Source organism: Leucopleurus acutus (genome assembly GCF_964270905.1).
Source record: "Leucopleurus acutus genome assembly, chromosome: 11".
Classification (NCBI taxonomy): Eukaryota; Metazoa; Chordata; class Mammalia; order Artiodactyla; family Delphinidae; genus Leucopleurus; species Leucopleurus acutus.
Window position 1 is genome coordinate 20,448,823 of NC_139152.1, and position 24,525 is coordinate 20,473,347.

The following is a 24,525-nucleotide window of genomic DNA, read 5'->3' on the forward strand; positions in this document are numbered from 1 at the left end:
AGTGGGAGGGAGCTGTGAAGGAGGAAAGGGTTTCTTTCCGCACACTAGGAAGCCCCTTCGCGGGCGGAGACTGCGGGTGCCGGATGCGGGGAGCTTCGAGGCCGCGGAGGAGAGCGCAGCAACACGGGTGCGGGGGGCAAAGCGGAGAGATTCCCGCACAGAGAATCAGGGCCAACCGGCACTCACCAGCCCGAGAGGCTTGTCTGCTCACCCGCCGGGGCGGGCGGGGCTGCGAGCTGAGGCTCGGGTTTCGGTCGGAGCGCAGGGAGAGGACTGGGTAGGCGGCGTGAACACAGCCTGCAGGGGTTAGTGCACCACGGCTAGCCGGGAGGGAGTCCGGGGAAAAGTCTGGACCTGCCGAAGAGGCAAGAGACTTTTTCTTCCCTCTTTGTTTCCTGGTGCGCGAGGAGAGAGGATTAAGAGAGCTGCTTAAAGGAGCTCCAGAGACGGGCGCGAGCCGCGGCTAAAACTGTGGATCCCAGAGACGGGCATGAGACGCTAAGGCTGTTGCTGCCGCCACCAAGAAGCCTGTGTGCGAGCCTGTGCAGGCCGCCACTGCCAGGGTCCCGCTATCCAGGGACAACTTCCCCGGGAGAACGCACGACGCGCCTCACGCTGGTGCGTCATGTCGGCCTCTGCCGCCGCAGGCCCGCCCCGCACTCCGTGCCCCGCCCTCCCCCTGGCCTGAGTGAGCCAGAGCCCCCAGTCAGCTGCTCCTTTAACCCCGTCCTGTCTGAGAGAAGAACACACGCCCTCCGGCGACCTACACGCAGAAGTGGGGCCAAATCCAAAGCTGAGCCCTGGGAGCTGTGAGAACAAAGAAGAGAAAGGGAAATCTCTCCCAGCAGCCTCAGAAGCAGCGGTTTAAAGCTCCACAATCAACTTGATGTACCTGCATCTGTGGAATACATGAATAGACAACGAATCATCCCAAATTGAGGAGGTGGACCTTGAGAGCAATATTTATGATTTTTTTCCCCTTTTCCTTTTTTTGTGAGTGAGTATATGTATGCTTCTGTGTGAGATTTTGTCTGTATAGCTTTGCTTCCACCATTTGTCCTAGGGTTCTATCCGTCCGTTTTTTTGTTTTTTTTTAAATTTTTTTTCTTAAAAATTATTTTTTATTTTAATAACTTTATTTTATCTTACTTTATTTTCTTTTACTTTATGTTCTTTCTTTTTTCCTTCCTTCCTTCCCTCCTTCCTTCCTTCCTCCCTCCCTCCCTCCCTCCCTCCTTTCTTTCTTTCTTTCTTTCTTCTTTCTTTCTTTCTTTCTACTTCTACTAATTCTTTCTTTCTACTTTTTCTCCCTTTTATTCTGAGCCGTGTGGATGAAGGCTCTTGGTGCTCCAGCAAGGAGTCAGTGCTGTGCCTCTGAGGTGGGAGAGCCAACTTCAGGACACTGGTCCACAAGAGACCTCCCAGCTCCACATAATATCAAATGGTGAAAATCTCCCAGAGATCTCCATCTCAACACCAGCACCCAGCTTCACTCAACGACCAGCAAGCTACAGTGCTGGACACCCTATGCCAAACAACTAGCAAGACAGGAACACAACCCCACCCATTAGCAGAGAGGCTGCCTAAAATCATAATAAGTCCAAAGACACCCCAAAACACACCACCAGATGTGGACCTGCCCACCAGAAAGACAAGGTCCAGCCTCATCCACCAGAACACAGGCACTAGTCCCCTCCACCAGGAAGCCTACACAACTCACTGAACCAACCTTAGCCACTGGGGACAGACACCAAAAACAACGGGAACTACGGACCTGCAGCCTGCAAAAAGGAGACCCCAAACACAGTAAGATAAGCAAAATGAGAAGACAGAAAAACACACAGCAGATGAAGGAGCAAGATAAAAACCCACAAGGCCTAACAAATGAAGAGGAAATAGGCAGTCTACCTGAAAAAGAATTCAGAATAATGATAGTAAAGATATCCAAAATCTTGGAAATAGAATAGACAAAATACAAGAAATATTTAACAAGGACCTAGAAGAACTAAAGATGAAACAAGCAATGATGAACAACACAATAAATGAAATTAAAAATACTCTAGATGGGATCAATAGCAGAATAACTGAGGCAGAAGAACGGTAAGTGACCTGGAACATAAAATAGTGGAAGTAACTACTGAGGAGCAGAATAAAGAAAAAAGAATGAAAAGAACTGAGGACAGTCTCAGAGACCTCTGGGACAACATTAAATGCAAAAACATTCGAATTATAGGGGTTCCAGAAGAAGAAGAGAAAAAGAAAGAGACTGAGAAAATATTTGAAGAGATTATAATTGAAAACTTCCCTAATATGGGAAAGGAAATAGTTAATCAAGTCCAGGAAGCACAGGTAGTCCCATACAGGATAAATCCAAGGAGAAATACACCAAGACACATATTAATCAAACTTTAAAAATTAAATACAAAGAAAACATATTAAAAGCAGCAAGGGAAAAACAACAAATAACACACAAGGGAATCCTCATAAGGTTAACCGCTGATCTTTCAGCAGAAACTCTGCAAGCCAGAAGGGACTGGCAGGACATATTTAAAGTGATGAAGGAGAAAAACCTGCAACCAAGATTACTCTAACCAGCAAGGATCTCACTCAGATTTGATGGAGAAATTAAAACCTTTACAGACAAGCAAAAGCTGAGAGAGTTCAGCACCACCAAACCAGCCTTACAACAAATGCTAAAGGAACTTCTCTAGGCAAGAAACACAAGAGAAGGAAAAGACCTACAATAACAAACCCAAAACAATTAAGAAAATGGGAATAGGAACATACATATCGATAATTACCTTAAATGTAACTGGACTAAATACTCCCACCAAAAGACACAGATTGGCTGAATGGATACAAAAACAAGACCCATATATATGCTGTCTACAAGAGACCCACGTCAGACCTAGAGACACATACAGACTGAAAGTAAGGAGATGGAAAAAGATATTCCATGCAAATGGAAATCAAAAGAAAGCTGGAGTCGCAATTCTCATATCAGACAAAACAGACTTTAAAATAAAGACTATTAGAAGAGACAAAGAAGGACACTACATAATGATCAAGGTATTGATCCAAGAAGACGATAAAAAATTGTAAATATTTATGCACCCAACATAGGAGCACCTAAATACATAAGGCAAATACTAACAGCCATAAAAGGGGAAATCGACAGTAACACATTCATAGTAGGGGACTTTAAAACCCCACTTTCACCCATGGATAGATCATCCAAAATGAAAATAAATAAGGAAACACAAGCTTTAAATGATACATTAAACAGGATGGACTTAATTGATATTTATAGGGCATTCCATCCAAAAACAACAGAATACACATACTTCCCAAGTGCTCATGGAACATTCTCCAGGATAGATCATATCTTGGGTCACAAATCAAGTCTTGGTAAATTTAAGAAAATTGAAATTGTATCAAGTATCTTTTCCGACCACAACACTATGAGACTAGATATCAATTACAGGAAAAGATCTGTAAAGAATACAAACACATGGAGGCTAAACAATACACTACTTAATAACGAAGTGATCACTGAAGAAATCAAAGAGGAAATAAAAAAGTACCTAGAAACAAATGACAATGGAGACACGACGACCCAAAACTTATAGGATACAGCAAAAGCAGTTCTAAGAGGGAAGTTTATAGCAATACAATCCTACCTTAAGAAACAAGAAACATCTCAAATAAACAACCTAACCTTGCACCTAAAGCAATTAGAGAAAGAAGAACAAAAAACCCCCAAAGTTAGCAGAAGGAAAGAAATCATAAAAATCAGATCAGAAATAAATGAAAAAGAAATGAAGGAAACGATAGCAAAGATCAATAAAACTAAAAGCGTGTTCTTTGAGAAGATAAACAAAATTGATAAACCATTAGCCAGACTCATCAAGAAAAAAAGGGAGAAGACTCAAATCAAGAGAATTAGAAATGAAAAAGGAGAAGTAAAAACTGACACTGGAGAAATACAAAAGGTCATGAGAGATTACTACAAGCAACTCTATGCCAATAAAATGGACAACCTGGAAGAAATGGACAAATTCTTAGAAATGCACAACGTGCCAAGACTGAATCAGGAAGAAATAGAAAATATGAACAGGCCAATCACAAGCACTGAAATTGAAACTGTGATTAAAAATCTTCCAACAAACAAAAGCCCAGGACCAGATGGCTTCACAGGCGAATTCTATCAAACATTTAGAGAAGAGCTAACACCTATCCTTCTCAAACTCTTCCAAAATATAGCAGAGGGAGGAACACTCCCACACTCATTCTACGAGGCCACCATCACCTTGATACCAAAACCAGACAATGATGTCACAAAGAAAGAAAACTACAGGCCAATATCACTGATGAACATAGATGCAAAAATCCTCAACAAAATACTAGCAAACAGAATCCAACAGCACATTAAACGGATCATACACCATGATCAAGTGGGGTTTATTCCAGGAATGCAAGGATTCTTCAATATATGCAAATCAATCAACGTGATACACCATATTAATAAACTGAAGGAGAAAAACCACATGATCATCTCAATAGATGCAGAGAAAGCTTTCGACAAAATTTAACACCCATTTATGATAAAAACCCTGCAGAAAGTAGGCATAGAGGGAACTTTCCTCAACATAATAAAGGCCATATATGACAAACCCACAGCCAACATCATCCACAATGGTGAAAAACTGAAAGCATTTCCACTAAGATCAGGAACAAGACAAGGTTGCCCACTCTCACCACTCTTATTCAACATAGTTTTGGAAGTTTTAACCACAGCAATCAGAGAAGAAAAGGAAATAAAAGGAATCCAAATCGGAAAAGAAGTAAAGCTGTCACTGTTTGCAGATGACATGATACTATACATAGAGAATCCTAAAGATGCTACCAGAAAACTACTAGAGCTAATCAATGAATTTGGTAAGTAGCAGGATACAAAATTAATGCACAGAAATCTCTTGCATTCCTATACACTAATGATGAAAAATCTGAAAGTGAAATCAAGAAAACACTCCCATTTACCATTGCAACAAAAAGAATAAAATATCTAGGAATAAACCTACCTAAGGAGACAAAAGACCTGCATGCAGAAAATTATAAGACACTGATGAAAGAAATTAAAGATGATACAAATTGATGGAGAGATATACCATGTTCTTGGATTGGAAGAATCAACATTGTGAAAATGACTCTACTACCCAAAGCAATCTACAGATTCAATGCAATCGCGATCAAACTACCAATGGCATTTTTCACAGAACTAGAACAAAAAATTTCACAATTTGTATGGAAACACAAAAGGACCCGAATAGCCAAAGCAATCTTGAGAACGAAAAACGGAGCTGGAGGAATCAGGTTGCCTGACTTCAGACTATACTACAAAGCTACAGTTATCAAGACAGTATGGTACTGGCACAAAAACAGAAAGATAGATTAATGGAACAGGATAGAAAGCCCAGAGATAAACCCACACACATATGGTCAGCTTATCTTTGATAAAGGAGGCAGGAATGTACAGTGAAGAAAGGACAGCCTCTTCAATAAATAGTGCTGGGAAAACTGGACAGGTACATGTAAAAGTATGAGATTAGATCACTCTCTAACACCATACACAAAAATAAGCTCAAAATGGATTAAAGACCTAAATGTAAGGCCAGAAACTATCAAACTCTTAGAAGAAAACATAGGCAGAACTCTATGACATACATCACAGCAAGATCCTTTTTGACCCACTTCCTAGAGAAATGGAAATAAAAAGGAAAATAAACAAATGGGACCTAATGAAACTTCAAAGCTTTTGCACAGCAAAGGAAACCATAAACAAGACCAAAAGACAACCCTCAGAATGGGAGAAAATATTTGCAAACGAATCAATGGACAAAGGATTAATCTCCAAAATTTATAAGCAGCTCATGCAGCTCAATAACAAAAAAACAAAAAACCCAATCCAAAAATGGGCAGAAGACCTAAATAGACATTTCTCCAAAGAAGATATACAGACTGCCAACAAACACATGAAAGAATGCTCAACATCATTAATCATTAGAGAAATGCAAATCAAAACTACAATGAGATATCATCTCACACCAGTCAGAATGGCCATCATCAAAAAATCTAGAAACAATAAATGCTGGAGAGGGTGTGGAGAAAAGAGAACACTCTTGCACTGCTGGTGGGAATGTGAATTGGTACAGCTACTATGGAGAACAGTATGGAGGTTCCTTAAAAAACTACAAATAGAACTACCATATGACCCAGCAATCCCACTACTGGGCATATACCCTGAGAAAACCATAATTCAAAAAGAGTCATGTACCAAAATGTTCATTGCAGCTCTATTTACAGTAGCCCGGAGATGGAAACAACCTAACTGTCCATCATCGGATGAATGGATAAAGAAGATGTGGCACATATATACAATGGAGTATTACTCAGCCATAAAAAGAAACGAAATTGAGCTATTTGTAATGAGGTGGATAGACCTAGAGTCTGTCATATAGAGTGAAGTAAGTCAGAAAGAGAAAGACAAATACCATATGCTAACACATATATATGGAATTTAAGAAAAAAAATGTCATGAAGAACCTAAGGGTAAGACAGGAATAAAGACACAGACCTACTAGAGAATGGACTTGAGGATATGGGAGGGGGAAGGGTAAGCTGTGACAAAGCGAGAGAGAGGCATGGACATATATACACTACCAAACGTAAGGTAGATAGCTAGTGGGAAGCAGCCACATAGCACAGGGAGATCAGCTCGGGGCTTTGTGACAGCCTGGAGGGGTGGGATAGGGAGGGTGGGAGGGAGAGAGAGCAAGAGGGAAGAGATATGGGAACATATGTATATGTATAACTGATTCACTTTGTTATAAAGCAGAAACTAACACACCATTGTAAAGCAATTATACCCCAATAAAGATGTTTAAAAAAAAAGAAAAAAACTAAACAATTCTCAGAGCTCAAAGAGGGTTGAAGTCTGGGACTTTTGGAAATCTCAGAAAGTTCTTGCCTTAGTAGTAAGAATATTCTAGCTCTAGAGAATAGGCAACTCTAAAATCAGAGAAAGATTAAATCCTGAGCAAGAAACGTTAACTGCATGATAGAATAAAGTCCAACACCCTTTTAAGGAAGAAACAAAATCTAGAAGCTCAACAATGTAAAATTCAAAATATCTATTACCCCCCACCAAAATTTTAGCTATATGAAGAAACAGGAAAATGTGACCCATAACCAGAAGAAAAATTAGTCAATAAAAACATTCCTAGAACTGGCCAACATGATGAAATTAATAAAGAGGTTTAAAAACCTATTATAAATATGTTAAAGAATTTAAAAGAAACATAGACATGGATGATATCAAAAGAATGAAATGAAACATCCAGAGGTGAAAAATACGGTATCTGACATGAAAAGGTTGCCAGCAAAAATTTAACAGCAAATTAGTTACAACAGAATAAGAAGTGGGTGATCCACAAGACATACCAACAGAAACATTTCAAAATGAAACATGAAAAGAAAAAAGACTGAACAAAAAAATGAACAGAGCCTCTGTGACCTATAGGATGATAGCAAGTGGCCCAATACATGTGCAATGGAATTTCGGGAGAAGTGTGTGTGTTGAGGAAGGAGCAGCAAAATATGTGGATAAATAATGGCCAAAATTTTGTCAAGTTCAGTGAAAACTATAAACTCATATATTTGGGAATTATAAAGAGTCCCAGACATTATAAATGCACAAGAAATCTCACCAAGGCACATCATAATCAAATAGCTGAAATCCAGGAATAAAGAGAAAAATTTCAGTGCAGCTAAAAAGACACACTATTTCTGTCCTCTAACATAAAAGGGGTCTGAATAAAGGAGTAACGATAAGATTGACCATGGATTTCTTGGCAGAACTTTGTAAGCCAGAAAACAATGAAACAACATCTTTAAAGTGTTGAAAAGAAAACAGCAACCAAAAGTCTTCCCTCCTAGCATTCTACATCCAGTGAAAATATTCTTTAAAAAAATGAAGGCAAAATAAAAATGTTTTTTAAAAATCAAGACCTGGAAGGATCTGTCACTAATAGATTTGCACTACCAGAAATGTTTTTTTTCTTCCAACATCCTGTATATTTTGTTTATTGTCTGTCTTCCTCATGAGAATATCAGGGCAGGGATTTACAAGAAATGTTTTAAGGTAGTTCTTTAAGTGGAAGGAAAAAAACACCACATGGAAACTTATTTACAAAAGGAATGAAGAGTGCTATAAGTAATAAATATGTGGGTAAAAGTAAAAAAAAAAAATACCTGACCTGATATTGTTCTATACCTTGGTTGTGGTGAAGGTTACATGAAAGTAAAAGTTTGGTAAAACTCATCAGCTTTGTGCTTTGTGACCACCTAGAGGGGTGGGATAGGGAGGGTGTGAGGGAGACGCAAGAGGGAGGAGATATGGGGATGTATGTATATGTATAGCTGATTCACTTTGTTATATAGCAGAAACTAACACAACATTGTAAAGCAATTGGACTCCAATAAAGATGTTAAAAAAAAAAAAGAATGTAAATGCTTTTTTAAGTGTTCCAGTGTCTTTATTCCTTGGATATGTGATAATCATTTAAAGTTATGTCTCTGGGCTTCTACTTTCTACTGGCTTTCAAATAGGTGATCACAAAATTGTATCTAGTAGTTACAGTTGCAGCATCTTTACTTACCTTCCATGCTCAAACAACCCAGCCATGTAGGCATTCTCAGCCTTAGGATCTGTTACTACTTTGGGCTCCTAACTTCTAAAAATTATACTGTTTTATCCCAGTCTCTACAAAAAGAAAATGTATTATGTTATGAATTGATTTGTTCTGTGGAAATATAACTTCAAAAATACTATGAAATACTATTAATACTATGAAAAATGTATATATACTTAGGGTCAGGGACTCCAGAATTGGGTATTTTGCATTTTCACCCTTTATTTATCTTATTATTTTTCCTAAAAGATTTGATCCCAGACTTGAAAATGGAAACAAAACATTTAGGGGAGAGAAAGAAGTAGTATTGTTGAATTTCTGTTATGTAATATTCTGGACTACTCTTCATTGCGGTGCACATGTTTCTCATTGTGGTGGCTTCTCTTGTTGTGGAGCAGGGGAGCTAGGTGCACAGGCTTCAGTAGTTGTGGCTTGGGCTCAATAGTTGCGGTTTGCAGGCTCTAGGGTACAGGCTCAGTAGTTGCGGCGCATGGGCTTAGTTGCTCCGCGGCATGTGGGATCTTCCCAGACCAGGGCTCAAACCCGTGTCCCTTGCATTGCCAGGCAGATTCTTAACCACTGCGCCACCAGGAAAGTCTCCTAACATTTTTTTTTTGAGTGAACTTATATCTCAAACACCAAAGAACAAATGAGAAGTGTAAAAAAAAAAGCACTGACTTTACCAACTCCCACTACAGTTTTCTGTCTTTAAACACTTTTTTAAAAGTTCACTATAAATTGCTTGACAATGGCATTCACAGCTGTGGTAAGGGGATGGGAAGTGGATTTCTGTTGCCAAGTTTCCTGAGTGGTGCCTATAGCAGTCCTTTCTAACTCTGTGGTTACACCCAACGCAGCATAGATAGTCCCCAGGAACTGCAAATTCTTTCCTTTCTGCAAATTTACAGTGGCAGCCAAGGAAAACAGAAATCACTGTGACTTGATGGGAAGGAGACAATTGCCAACTGTAAGATGGCAGTGGAAAGACGTACTGTTTCAAAAGAAATAGATCTAACTTCTCAGGAAGGCATGCATCTGTATGAAAATTCATGAAGCAAGGTGTAGAAATATGGTGGAGATCATTTGGCCATTGATGATAAAGGAGAGAGAAACAGAACTGATATCATCGTGGAAGTAAACTTCACACTAAACGGCCCGAGACTGGAGATGCATGGTGTTTTCTGAAGGCAGCCAATACCACTGACAAAGCAACAGAATCCAAAAGCGATGGGGAAAGGGCTGGGGCTTTATCTAGACAGCCATGAAAGTTCTATTCTGCTAAAAACATGTATCGGATCAATTATTGCCTTGCTTTCCTAGTAGTTACATGTCTCAGATGGTTGAGGAAGCAATAAGGAGACCTATAACTCAATCTTATTATGAATTTCAGGGAAGGACTAGATGGTGATGTGTCAGTGCCAGGAAACTTGTGAAACCATCACCCTGATAACTTGCAGATTTGTAAGAGTGAGGGGTGGGAATTTTGGAAAGAGTCAGAAACACACCCTGGGCTTCAGGAAAATAGATCTCAAAGAAACCAGGTAGAAATAGTTAACATTTTTTAAAAGGAACGTAGCTCAAGAGGGAAGGGCAGTTCTAAAAAGGGGTTGGGGGTGGGGGAGAAAGTTTAACTATCCAGTTATTACTTCCAATATATAAAAGAATTTTCAAAAACTTTTGGGCTTTAAAGAAATAAAAAGTATTCATTTGTTGGATAGTGAATTCCCCAATCACTGGAAATGGTAAACACATTCTACCCAATTGCCTCTGAATAATGGAACCAAGGGGATTACTATATTACATACGAGTCTGGACTAGATCGGGGTTCTTTAAACTTTTTTTTTTTATGTGTACCTTGATTTCTTTGGCAGTTTGGAGAAGCCAATGGATCTGTTCTCCTAATAATGATTTTAAATGCAGCGGATTGCAAAAGAAACCAATGATATTGAGAGACAGTTATCAACATTTAAAAAGCAAATTTGTGATATAGTAAATTAATAAATGTGTGTCTTCCTTAATGCATTAAATAATAAGATCTAGCAGCAGGTCTAATGACTATTGTAATTTTGAACGGCAGTGAGTGTAAATGATATTTCAAGATACCTGCAACAAATTTGATGTGTCATGTGAAAATATACCAGCCACAGGTACTATTGAGGTTTGTTACCTAAATTCATAATTTAAGGAAATGCTACAGTACAGTTAGACATTTGTGTAAATAAAGATGTAATTTTTCTCCCATCCAAATTCATACATCCCTTGAATTCTATTCAGGGAATGGCTGAATCCTATCTAAGGAGCATGAGATCCTATGGAAGTGATGGCATATAAAATTTCACCAGATCTCTGTTTCCTAGAGATTAAAACCCAAACTTTTTAGAATTGCATAAAAAGCCTTCAGCGTGGCATTGGAAAGATAGGACCCAGAGCCAATTTGCCTGGATTCAACTCTCTACTCGGCCACTTACCAGCTTTGTGATCTAGGGCAAATGACTTAAAATCTCAGTGCTTCAATTTCCGCATCTGCAAAATGGGTTATAATAGTATATAGAGCATTGTCTGAAACTTCAAAGAAATCATTCTTGTATATAATAATTATTTATTACTAATACCCAGCTAATTTCATTTCTTACTTTACTTACCCTCTATCTCCAAACTGTGCTCAGACATGCTAAGCTAATTGCCATTTCACGAGCATATCAGTATTGTTTCACCCCCGTGTGCCCTTACTCAGAGCACTTCTTCTGCCTGAAGAATCTGTCCTAAATATCTTGCAGCCCTCCCCGTTCTTTTTTTCTACTTTTCTCCTTCAGACTCCACCAAGCCAGCATGGCAATACTGCTGGCAATAGAAAAAAAAAGCCATTTTATCTCATCCAGAGCAGATTTACCAATTCCTACTTTTAGCCCTATAACACTTCTTCCAACCACCAAATTCCAATAGGTATTGACTCTGGCACTGTTAGGCATAATACACTTGTGTATGTATATCATAGCAAATGTTGCCCTTATGTCCTTTTGTGACTTTTTCATCCCAACAAATGTAAGTTTCTTAAGGATAAGTCCCATGATTTGATATTGAAGCCCATGGGATAAGCCTAAAGCCAGGTGTACTTCTGATGAATAAATGGATGGATGGATGAATAGATGAATGCATGGTATAGATGTAATCCAGGATTTTCAAATATTCGTATGAAGACAGAAGTCGAATAGCTATGCTAACGGAAAACCAAAAGAAATGATTTAATCTCTCCAGTGATTTGCTTGTAACTGTAATCCTTGCCCTTCCTTCCTTAGGAATTGCCATGCAGATATATGTCTTCTTGACATTCAGAACAATTTCTAACTTACTGGGTTTCTGTAGAAATCCAATGATATAATGCGTTATGAAATGTAACTATGCATATGTAAATAATTAAACTGTGAATTTAATATGTTCTCTCAAAGTATTTCCCCTCCCACTACCTTTCCTGGCACTGTCTTTCCCCCAACACTGCCCATCTGGTCAGAGTGTCACAGCCCTTCTCTGGATCAGTAAACATCCACACATCACTGGCTTCCTGAGGTCACTGAGCATTGGTTACTCAGAAAAGAATGGATGGGGGTGACTAGGTATCACTTTTATCCTTTTCCCTGACACAGTGGTGAGTTCCGAGTCTAGCCTTGAAGTCAGGCCCCTTGGGTTCTAAAGTTGAATTAAGTTCAAACCCTGAACATGTTACTCCATCCTTTAAGCCTTGATTTTCTGACTATTTCCACTTCTTCACCTCCTATTTCTCTCTAATCAAACTTTAGTCTCTTCGGCCTCCATGTCGTTCCGTGGTCATTCTCTGCTATTACCTTATTCAACATTTCAGCATCAACGGACACAAGAAATCACGTTTTCCTCCTTGAAACAGTTTCTCCTCTTGGCTTCCTGTGACTCCACTCCCTCCTAATACCCTACCTGCCTTCCTGGCCATTCCCTTTTAATTTCCTCTGCTGGATCTTTTCTCTCTACCTAAACTTTAAATCTTAGAGTGACTCACAACTCAGGCCTGAATTCTCTTTTCTTCTTCTTCTGTGTCTAAGAATATCTCATTCAGTCCCAAGACTTTAAATACCACCTGTAAATTAAAATGCTAATAACTCCCAAGTTTATATGTCCAACCCTGACTACTCTCCTGGGTGTTAGACTCGTAGCCAACTTGGCATCTTTATTGGATGTCTAAAAGGCATGCCAAGAAAAACTCTGGATTTCCCTCAACTCAATCCTAATTAAGAAAGAAACACACACTAAAAAACCCCACTCTTCCCCCTACTCATCCTCATCTCAATCATGACACAACCTAACTGCTAAGCTAAAAACTATGAATCATCTTTCACTTCTCTTCCCATCACCCCGACCCACATTCATCCTACTACCTAATAGTTCTACTCTCAAAACTTCTCTTTTATCTGTCCTGAAGACTGAATCACTTTCACTTATACCGCTAGCATCTGAGCCACTTACCATCTTTCTTCGGGACTATTCAACATGTCTATTTACAATCTTGGACCCCTGCGATCCATTCTCTATGGTGATCTTTTAAAATCATAAATCAGACCATGCCACTCTTTTATTCTGACTCTCAGAATATAAGCCAGACCCTTTCCCATTGCCTACACGGCTTTATAGGTGCTGGCCCCCAGCTATGCTCTCAACCCCTAATCTAATACTATCACCTTTGTTCACTGTGGTCCAGAAGCATTAGTGTTCTACCTGTTTCTCTTAGATTATTTATATTTCCAAGCCTTTATTAACACTGTTTCCTTTTTCTAGAATGTTCTTCTCCCAGATATTTATATGTCTAACTCTTCTATCATTTAAGTCTGAACTTAAAAATCATTACCTCAAAGAAGTCTTCTCTCACCACTCTATTTAATGTCCATCTTTATTGCACAATCCTATTTTATTTCCCTTATGCCACTTATTACTATCTGAAATGATCTTATTTGTCTCTTTGTTTGTTATCTGTGTCCTTGTCTAGACTTTAATCTCAATCAGACCCATGTCTTGTTAAACACTAGAACACTACCTCACGTATAGTAGACACTCAGGGCATATTGTTTGAATAACTAATTGATTGAATGAATGAATGGCTGAATTTTGTTACAGTGTAGGAGTTGTTAGTACATGTAAATTGCTTAGCAGGCTGTCTACCACATTGTAAGCACTCAAAAATACTCAGTAACAAAGCAAAAAAGTTAGCTTTTATTTTTTTAAGTTTTATTTTTATAACTAGATTTTTTGTGGGGTGGGGGAGAATGTAGAAACCTAAAGGTATAAGTTTGAAAATAAGTAACTTTTGGAGTAAGGTAAAAGACCATGTTGGAAAGGGATGGAAAAAGAAGAAAAACAGTGAGACAAGATAGGGAGTTCCCAAGGCACTGGTCCAGGAGATTAATTCTAGGGTAAAAAGACATTGGAAGCAGGTACACAGGAACCTCTTAAGGGAGCTGAGTTACTGAAGACAAATCTGCCAACTTTTTAATTTTCCTAATAATCAGTTCTTCATTTCCCATCACTTTTTAAACAAACGCAAAATAATTATAATCCAGTTCTCCAACTATGGCTTCAGAAAAGACATTGCTTAGCTCACAGAGAGCTCTGTTTGGTGGAGAGAAAGGGATGGGGGAGGATGGAGACCCACAGAAAGGAGAACGTCTATCTTTGATGCCATCAAACCCAATGTTTCACTCTCTGGGAGTGTGCTTTAAAATGTTCTTTCTATAGACTTGTGGTTGCCAAGGGGGAGGGGGTTGGGGGAGGGAAGGAGTGGGAGTTTGGGGTTAGCAGATGTAAGCTATTGTATACAGAATGGATAAACAACAAGGTCCTACTGTATAGCACAGGGATCTATATTCAATATCCTATGATAAACCATAATGGAAAAGAATATAAAAAAAGGAGGTATCTATATATGTATAACTGAATCACTTTACTGTGCAGCAGAAATTAACACAACATTGTAAATCAACTATACTTCAGTAAAACAATAAAAAAAATTAAAATTTTTTTCTAGTGTGGCTTGCACCTGTCCTGGCCACATATGTGACTAAGCATACAGTGGTGGACACTGTGACCTTTCCCTACACTTTCCTGATCATATTTGAAAATAGCATGGAGCAGTGTCCAAGCTGGTGGCCACCACTCATGGGAGTCCCATTCAAGCAGAAACATGTGGGAGGTGTGAGAAGGGGATATGTTTTTCTTATTAATTGCCATGAATCAGGCCACCGGGAGTCATGAATGGGAGAGTTGGGGTTAGTACAGTATGAAGGAAAATAAAGTTTATTCAGGCATCCATTGTGCCTATATTTGACACAAATAATTAACATGCATTTTGCAATCAATCTATGAAAACTCAAGACGTATTAAAGTCCCAGTAACAATATAACTAAAACTGTTGAGAATTAGATCTCTCCCACTGAAATCTGTCACATATGCATTCTGCCCACACAGAGAACTGCACTCAAGACTGGATTCGACTGTGTGCAGTTTCAGCTGGCTTTATGTTAAAATGCTGGGAGGTTCAAGTGAGATGCTATCTGAACCTTATAAGTCTGAAAATATCGCAGCAACACAATGTTCAAAAAAGTTACCTTATGCTAATGCTATAAATTCAAGGAAATGTTGCTACAGAGCTAAACCAAGTGGGTTGGAAAAGGAAAACAGTGTAGAGAAAAGATTAATCTTTTGACTCAAGACATATGAGAGTTCAGAATCCCGCTCTGCTGAGTGGCTTTGGAAAAGGTGCTGAATTAGCACAGTGCCTGGTACCTAGTAGGGATGCTGTAAATGTCTGCTGATTGAAAGAACTGCTTTGAATTTCAGTGAACCTATCTATAAAATGGGGATAAAAAAATCTACCCTACAGGATTTTCCTGAACATTAAAGGCAGTGTGGATAAACTGTCCAGCTCCCAAAATACATACTCAGTACATTGTAACCGTTATAATTTTCCTTTACCCTCCTGGCAATTGTCTCCTTGTGATATATCCTTCTACTACTTTGTCACTTAGGATTGGCAGGCCCTTCTATTTGGGTTCTTTTGTCTCTTCTGAAGGATTTAGTAGGATAGAAGAGAAGAGCTTATATGACAGATTTGTATCCCTACACTTCAGGCTTTACTGGAGACTTTGCCTGACCTCATAGGTATATTTTTAAAGTGTTTCCTGTTTCCATATGTAAACTAACTATAGCTAAGGATGTAAGAAATTAACTGTTAATTACAGATATCTAGAAATACAGGAAATTATCGCTATATGTCTCCTCATAATTTACAAATTTCTCCAAAATACCATTTCTCTTGATGCCGCTCTTGGGTCCTTATAAGGACCACAGAGAATTCTGGAGGAAAGGGAACTTTAGAGAATCCAGATAGCTGGGTGGAAATTCAGATGTGATGGTGATCTGGTTATACCATCTGTCACCCTTTTGAGCCTCAGTGTAGATTCAGTGAATCTGGTCAGTCAAGAGGCTGCACCTTCTCTCTCCTGGCCCCATTCTTGTGAACACCGGGCACTTAGACAAGAGGGAGGGAGGTCAGAAGTTCAGTTCAACTTAATCTGGTAAATACACACTCAAACCTACTGTGAGCCAGGGACTGCAGATAACAAAGTGGGGAGGGTGAGGTCCCAGTCTCCAAGAGCCTCACTTTTCAGTGGGGGAAATAGAGCCGTCAAAGGGTCATTTCACTGTAATAAAATACATGTTAACTGATAGGAGTTGACTGAGTCTTTGGGAGGCAAGAGGAGGGCATTGGACCTCTTCACGGAGAAAGAGGCGCGATGGAAGGAAGGAAAATAGTTCAGAAAATTCTGCTTCTGATGGGAAGGCGCACTCCTGCTTGGCAAAAGTCAGGAAGAGGGGCTTCCCTGGTGGCGCAGTGGTTGAGTCCGCCTGCCGATGCAGGGGACACGGGTTCATGCCCCGGTCCGGGAGGATTCCACATGCCACGGAGCGGCTGCGCCCGTGGGCCATGGCCGCTGAGCCTAAGCGTCCGGAGCCTGTGCTCCGCAACGGGAGAGACCACGACAGTGAGAGGCCCGTGTACCGCAAAAAAAAAAAAAAAAAAAAAAAATCTGGAAGAAGAGCAGCTCAGACTGGGGAGGGAATATATGTACATTTTGTGGACTCAGAAAGAAGCCAGAATGGGCGGAGCTAGACGTAGGCCTTCAGACAGAAGTGTCCTGTGTGTCCCCCTTTTTGCATCCATTGCCTTGTTTTACCGTTAGAAGCCCGAGTCATCTCCAGGCCCTAATCTTAACCTCACTTCGAACAGCACATGTACTGCCTCACTGCCCACAGTGCAATTCCTAAGTGACCTTCGGCTGTGTCTCTTGCCTCCTGAAGATATCACAGTGGGTATCTATTGTGTCTCAAATAAAACTCAAGCTCCATGCATATCTGTCCAGAGCATGGCCCTGGTCCTCTTTTCCATCTTCATCTCCAGCCACCTGTCCTTTCCATTATATGGTCCAGTGTTTGCTTCGTATAATCATTCTCTCACTTCTTGGCCTCATACGCGCTGCTCCGTCTGCCCTAACGCTCCCTCGCCCATCTCTACCTACAGCCTGTTAAAGACTCAGCTGAGGCCGCGCTTCCTCCCAGAAGCCTTTGAGTTCCATGCTCCCCAACCTTGCCCCCGCTTCCCCTGTCACTGCAGTTCTCAATCTGGTTTAAATCTCCCCCTCTTCTCTGTGCCCACACTGTGATCCTCCCTCATGTTTTCTATCGCCCCCACCAGGGATGCAAGTTTACTGAGTAGCAGGGCTTCCCCTTTGTCCCGTTCGTATCTCCAGGTGTATTCCACTTCCAGCTGGGCTGTGTGTCCTTTGTTTGTCCCCCCCCCATGCCACTCTTCACCCCCTCCCGGCTTTGTGCCTTGGGAGTCGGACTTGTATCGGCTGCCAGCTGTGTGGGCCTATGGGAGGTCCCTGCTGGAGATTGGAAGACAAGAAGAGAATAAGGTCTAAAAATGAGTCAGGCTGCTGTGAACTGTGTCCCTCTCTTAAAGGCCAAGGTGCATCTCAGGAGGCCTTCTCCATTCAGCTCTCCCTCCTGGGTTCTAGTAATCTTTTCTGACCGTCGCCCCTTCAGGCCTAGGGGTAGTGATGGCTCCCCCTTGTGACTAAGACCCAGAATTTTACACTACATCTTGCTAGCGTCCTTATCCCAGCCCACACCTTTGTTTATGTCCTTTTTATTAAACTCTATGCAAATCACTCATTTAAATGCACTGTGTGCTGACACACCAGCACATAGAAGTAACTTAATAGACCTTTTAGAAGGAAGAAAAGAAAGAAGGAAGAAAGGAGGGAAGGAAGGAGGGAAGGAAGAAGAAAGAGAAAGAGAAAAGTATAGCATCTATAAGGGAGGTATTTCCTGAGCTGGACTCCCTAGGCACTTTTTATATTTGTGATCATTTACTATGTCTAGTTGGTACTTTCACTCTTCTTTATCATCTCTTCATTATTCTTTGTCACTATTCTTTTTTAGTAGTGTGATTTGTGAAAACTGCCCTGAGAAGATGCTGCAAGCTCTGACTTCCTAGAAGGAGGAGAAGAGGAGAAAAGGGAAGGTCATAACCTTCAGAAAGAACTTCACACCCTCCAGCCTGAGTGCAAATATCTCTGGTGCCACCATGGAGCAGGGAGGACCTACAAGAGAACTTCTGAGAAAAGGCAGAGTCAGACCTGGAGGGTGAAGGAGAAAAGAGGGCTCATGCAACAGAAGGAAGGATTCCAGAAGACTCCACTGCTAACTGAAGCTGGTAGAGAATTAATTAACCACAGACCAAAGTAAGTTATTAAAAAATAGTCACTATCATTCTTGCTCAACTTTTCTCAAGATGATGAATGTTTCTGATATGGCTGCGTGTGAAGAATTTGACTTGCAGCTCCAAAGCTTCTGAGCTATGAAGCCCTTAATGGCCCCCCGCTCAGGTGGGCAGCCTGGCAGGAGACTGTCAGGACAATGATGCTGGTGTTACAGGGTCTTAGGCCTCAGGGAAGGGGAGAAAGAGCTTGGGTTAAGCCTTGTCCTTCTCTTCACCCTAAAGACTGTCGCAACTACTTCAGCACAATTTTCTTCGAATTCAAAAGCCCAGTGTTAATGAATTTGCAATTTAACATGGCATTCGAGTTGCCAAAAAAGAAAATCTCCTTATTCATGACTTTTATACATAAAAAGACAATTGATATTGCTAAATAGGGATAGCAAAGCATATTGCCACATTTTGCTCACCACAACTGAACGATTTATCATTGCTTACTTCAAATCACCACTCCCCAAATTATTACCAAGGTGAATTTTTAACATGAACCTGTGATTTTTCTAGACCACATGTCCTTTGAACCCGAACCTTCTCAGCTGGAACATGCCTGGAATACATGCACAGATGATAGAAAAAGACCCGAAGTCCAGAATCCAAGTGGCATTGGGAATTCCAGTCCACTGAGAACTTTTTACACCTACTTCCCTTGGCTAGAAAGTAGCTGAAGGGCACTTACTCGGAGCCGTAATTGCGTGTTTTGTAAAAGCTATCAAAGTTGCACACAGATGCGTTTTATAAAGACCTAAGGTATGTTCACACTTCTTGGCAGGTGTGTAAGCCTGTGGCTCTAACAAACCCGGGACAGGAGCCACAGAGGTGGCTCAGGTGGTCTTGAACATGTCTCTTTCAGATGAATGTAAACATCCCTTCCGCATCTGTATGGCTCGGCAGCAAAAGCTGCAAATGTGTTCCTGTCATCAGAGCCCTTCGGGCACTGCTATTGTCCCATAAGCCGTAATGAATCCCACAGTCAAACATCGCATGGTGTACAAACTTCCAAACACCTGCACTCTTCAAGTCCTGCATTTGACTTCTGTGGGAGTGTTTGTCCTCATTGGCATTGAATGATACAAACTAGGCATCACTGTGACGTGGAAAGATTCCATCAGGAACCCAAAGAAAGAATAAAAGTAAAGGAACTTCAGCCGAAGATGGAGCACTAAGAACCTTCTCGGTATCAAGAGATTGAAAGGACTTCACTTACCAGTGCAGGAAAACCAGGCTCGCGTTTGGATATTACTTTAGCTGGAAAACACTATTTTGTTACATTAACATCTGTGCTAATTATTGTAATAATACTGAGTTTATACCAGTAACAAATCAATTGTAACGAGCTGAACAAAAGAATTGAGGTAGAATTCTTCCCTATAAATATACTCCTGTCAGCACAGTCAAAACACAGTGCCAACACACCACCAGGGTCTGGAAATAACAAATTTTAAAACAGGCCTGTCCTTTTAATCTCTTAATTGGCTGTGTGAGTAGGAAATCAGATTTAAAGCAAAGTCTCTGTCCACCTGAATTTTTGAAGGATAGTTATACTTACAGCCGTGGCAAGTTGTCAGTATTTTGTAAAATGTCCAAGTCTGATTAGGTGTAGAGGGGAAGAGTTTTGAGTGTTACACAAGGGGCCTCAATCTGAATCTTGGAACGTAAACAGAAGGATTTTATAGTGGCTCATATAGCTTCTTTTAAGAAGTGCGATTGATTGTCTTAAAAGTTAATCAATCCCCATTTTTAAAATGGTTTCCCAGCTGATAAACTTAAACACAGAAGAAACAGTTTTCATTCTAAAGCAACTCTACAAACTTAGATAAAATGGACTTTAAATGTCATCTGTGTAGAGGATTAAGCTGTTCAAGCTGCTTTCCTGTGCATTACTCTATTTTGTCCTCATAACCCAGGAAGTGGGTAGGGTAGGTAATAGTCTGTTTAAGAGGTTCGGAAGGGTTAGATGATCTCCAGAAGGTCACAGTACTAATTAGTAGTTAAACTATTTCTAGAACCTAGATCTGTATGCACCTTGTTTATCACAATGCGTTTTCTCCTGATACGTTATTTATCGGTCAGGTCATTCATGGTATTTTATGCTGAGAGAATCCTGGGAAGATTCGTCTATATTTAGGTTGTTGGCATGTGTTGCTATCTATACACACATCTTTAGAGTTTCTCAGAAATAAACAGAGTTGCTTTTGTTCCACTACCAGAATAAATAATGGATAACAGAAGAGGGAGAAATATCGCTTAAGTTTGGGGACCGTTGAACATGAGCATCTAAGTTTGTGCACGTGTGTGTGTGTGTGTGTGTGTGTGTGCAAGTGTGTGGAAGACAGAGAGGGAGAGTCTTAAGAGACTGCATTATAATACATTACAGCCCATAATATGATGTTGTGCAGTATGTCTCACAAAACGTTATGGAGCACCCAGATGTCATAGGTCAATCAAAGTCAGGTTGGCTGAAATGTGTGTTAAAGTGTAGGAGATTAAAATATTATGCCTAACACTGTATAATGCATCATGGAAAAATCCTTGTAAGTATAAATTAGCTTTACTGTTGAGTATAAAATCTCCCTTTTGGTTATTTATGAAGCTTCATTTTGAAGATTGCCTTCACTGACTAACAAGCAAATCAGAGCTTGTCATGTGCAAATCTTGTGAAGATTGCAAGGCCAGTATATAATTAGCCTCAAAAGAGTGTGACCAAATTGTGTAAAAAATAAAAACCCTGTGAAAAGGAGCTAAGAGGATCCCAAAGAGGTCGGGGTGTGGTCAAACCATGGGAACCCTTTAACTTCAAATTTTCCTGACATGGTTCTTTTCAAAGTTCTCTAGAAAAAAGGAAAATTATGGAACAAAGATTCCTATTCTGCTATTCAAAGGGCTGCTATTTTTCCTAGATCAAAGAATCTGGTGATGAAGAGAAGTTTATACAGCTCCAAGTATGAAAAACATTCAAATTGGGGACAACAAAAAAAAAGAGCTGGCAGCAGGAGAAAATAGAGGTAAGGAGGAGAAAGGTCCAAAACAGTGGCTTTGCCCCATAACAAGGGTTTCATGAATACCTGCTGAGTGAGTGAGTGAGTGAGTGAAGCCACAGGAGCTCTTTCGCCTTAGACCGTATCATCGATCCCACCCTTCATCAGGTGACCTTTGTTCTCTCCCTTCCCCTAATTGTCTTTCTACACTAAAAATCTGAAGCAAGATTTCAGTGCTACACTTCACCCTCTGGCTAATCATGTATGTAATGCCCTGAAGTCATTTTTGCATTTCCTGTAAGGCACGTACCACCCTTTCCACCACAGAGAGTCTGGCTTGTGAGGTCAGATGGTTCTCACAGATGACACGTAGGAGACAATTCCCGACTAATTGCTGTTGTTTAAACCCTCCTCTGTGTCAGTCTCCAGGGATGGGATCCTGGTCTCCACAGGGACCATGACATAAGTAGGGTGTATCAAGGCTGTAGTTAATGAACCCTGTTGAGATCATTGCCCAGCAGGGTGGAGTACAGGCAGACCCTGGGTGTGAAGGCTTCGAGGGGGAACACCCAGGAAGTGGCCAGATGACTCAGTGGGGGCACTTTGTTGAATCAGACCGGAGAAATAATACTGTGATGTTTTAATGTGCAATGGAAGACACCAAGTTTCAAAAGAGTTTTTTTTAATGCCTATTATCCACAATATATTGTCACAAGATCCTGGGACCACTCCCTTCTCGCTTCTATCTTTTCATCATTTAAGTGTGGAATTTGTGCCTTCAGACGCACTGTTACATCCCAGCCGGTGTATCTATAAGAAATTATCTGCTCTAGGAAACTGAAATGATTCTCATTCTACCCTCATTAACTATAAATGTGTAATTAGTTTAAAAATATTTATTGAGCACCTAGAAAGTGTCAGGAGTTCTACCGCTTATTAGTTCACATTGAGGCAGTCTGCAACCCATATTCTTCTGAAAATGTTTTCAGTGATTATCATATACCCTATTAAATTATCGGCTCTCTGAGAAGCATGATTAAAGAAATATCTTAATCTTGACACTTGAGTGAAGTTAGTTTCTGTGTAACTCATATAGAGAAGAGGAGAGGCAATGGAGAAAAGGAAATAAGTCCTTACTAACAGAGCCTTTTGAGTGTCTCCCAGAATTGAATAAGCAATAAGGAAAGAACTGATAGGGTAGTGGTGGCGAGAATCGTACCTATGATACAACCACTCATCTGGATTATAAATTGCTAAAATAAAGAGAGCCTACCCACAGAGCCAATTTTCCCAACATCTGTACTACTTCTTCTTGGTATGAATATATACCTTTTTGTGGTCCTTGTGTCCAGCAAATCTTTCTAGACACTAGAATACTTTAAAAAAAAATGTCTACTTTAGTAAAAGAAGTGTTTCAATGAAGAAACACTAGCTCAGAAGTCAGAAGGTCTAAACTCTGTTGGTTCCAATAATTGTTCCTTAAAACAAATCTTGTGGGAGTGATTTTCTTCCTGAAGTGGTAGACAGAATAATGGCCCCCAGAGATATTTACATCCTAAGGCCCCAAACCTGTGAACATTTTAACTTACATGGCAGAAGGAAATTTGTAGATGGGATTAAGTTGGTGATCTTTAGATGGGGAGATTGTCCCGGATTATCCGGGCCTAATGAAATCTCAAGGATGCTGATGAGAGGGAGACAATAGAATCAGAGTCAGAAAAAGGAGATGCGGCAAGAGGATCAAAGGCTGGAGTGATGTGCTTTGAAGGTGGAGGAAGGGGCCGTGAGCCAAGGAAAGCAAGAGGCCCTGAGAAGGTGGAAAAGGCGATCAACTCTCCCCTGGGGTCTCCAGAAGGAATGCAGCCCTGCTGCCACCTTGATTTTGCCCCCACAGGACTCTTTTCACACCTGACCTCCAGATTTGTGAGATAATAAATTTGTGTTGTTCTAAGCCGCTGAGTCTGTGGTAATTGATTACAACAGTAACAGGAAATTTGTATTAGGATGTGTCTTAGCAGAAGCTGAATAACTGACATCCTTTCATTTCATTCATTTGCCAGATATTTCTATGCTAGCTACCACATGTTTGCTAATACTCTGGGAACTGAGGATATAAGAGTAAGCTAAATAGACATGATTTCTGTTCCATTAAGCTTACAGTCTAGTAGGGGGTAGGACTGTGTTCATTTACAGATGTGAAAACTTACAGATTTATCCAATGTGAACATTAAACCAGTTGTTTGTGTGGGAAAACAAAACAACAGGTTAACAATGTTTTCCACTTTTTAATAAGTTAGGTTGGTGTCCCACTGTGACTCATTGCATTTTTATGTCATAATTAAATTGCATTATAATTGTAACTGTGGTTGTCTGCTTGCCAGGTTCTAACTCACCCTCTGCTTTCTTTAAAACCTAGGGTCAGAGAAATAAATTAAGACCCTTAAAGGCCTTTAATTCTCATGAAGCAATCTATGTCCATAACCTCAAGGTATGCCACAGATACCTTAGCTAATAGTTGACTAAGTGCAAATACATCTTGAGCTGTCAAAGCCTTAGTGACAAAGGAGTTTGAGACATTGACAATTGTTACAATGGACGGAAAGCGTTCCTTTATCCAACATGTTCATAAATTGCTAAGTTTCAGGACCCTTCATTTATACAGTGTACATCCAAGGCTCTGGGAGAGGCTCTAGAAATGTGTTCCCAAGGCCACAAGTCTTTGCAAGGTTTGAAAAAATAAGATATTAACCAAAGACATTTTGGTTAAGGTAGCTCTTTCACTCCAATTTTTGGTCCTACTTTCCTCCATTCAGATGGTGTGGATGTGGTCATGGGTATTTCCTGGATCTAGCTCAGGTGAGTCTGAGGATGCACGTTTTTTGGTTCAGTGGGATGTATCTATGTGGTTCGCAGGCTACATTCGTGTGTAGCCGGGTTCCTG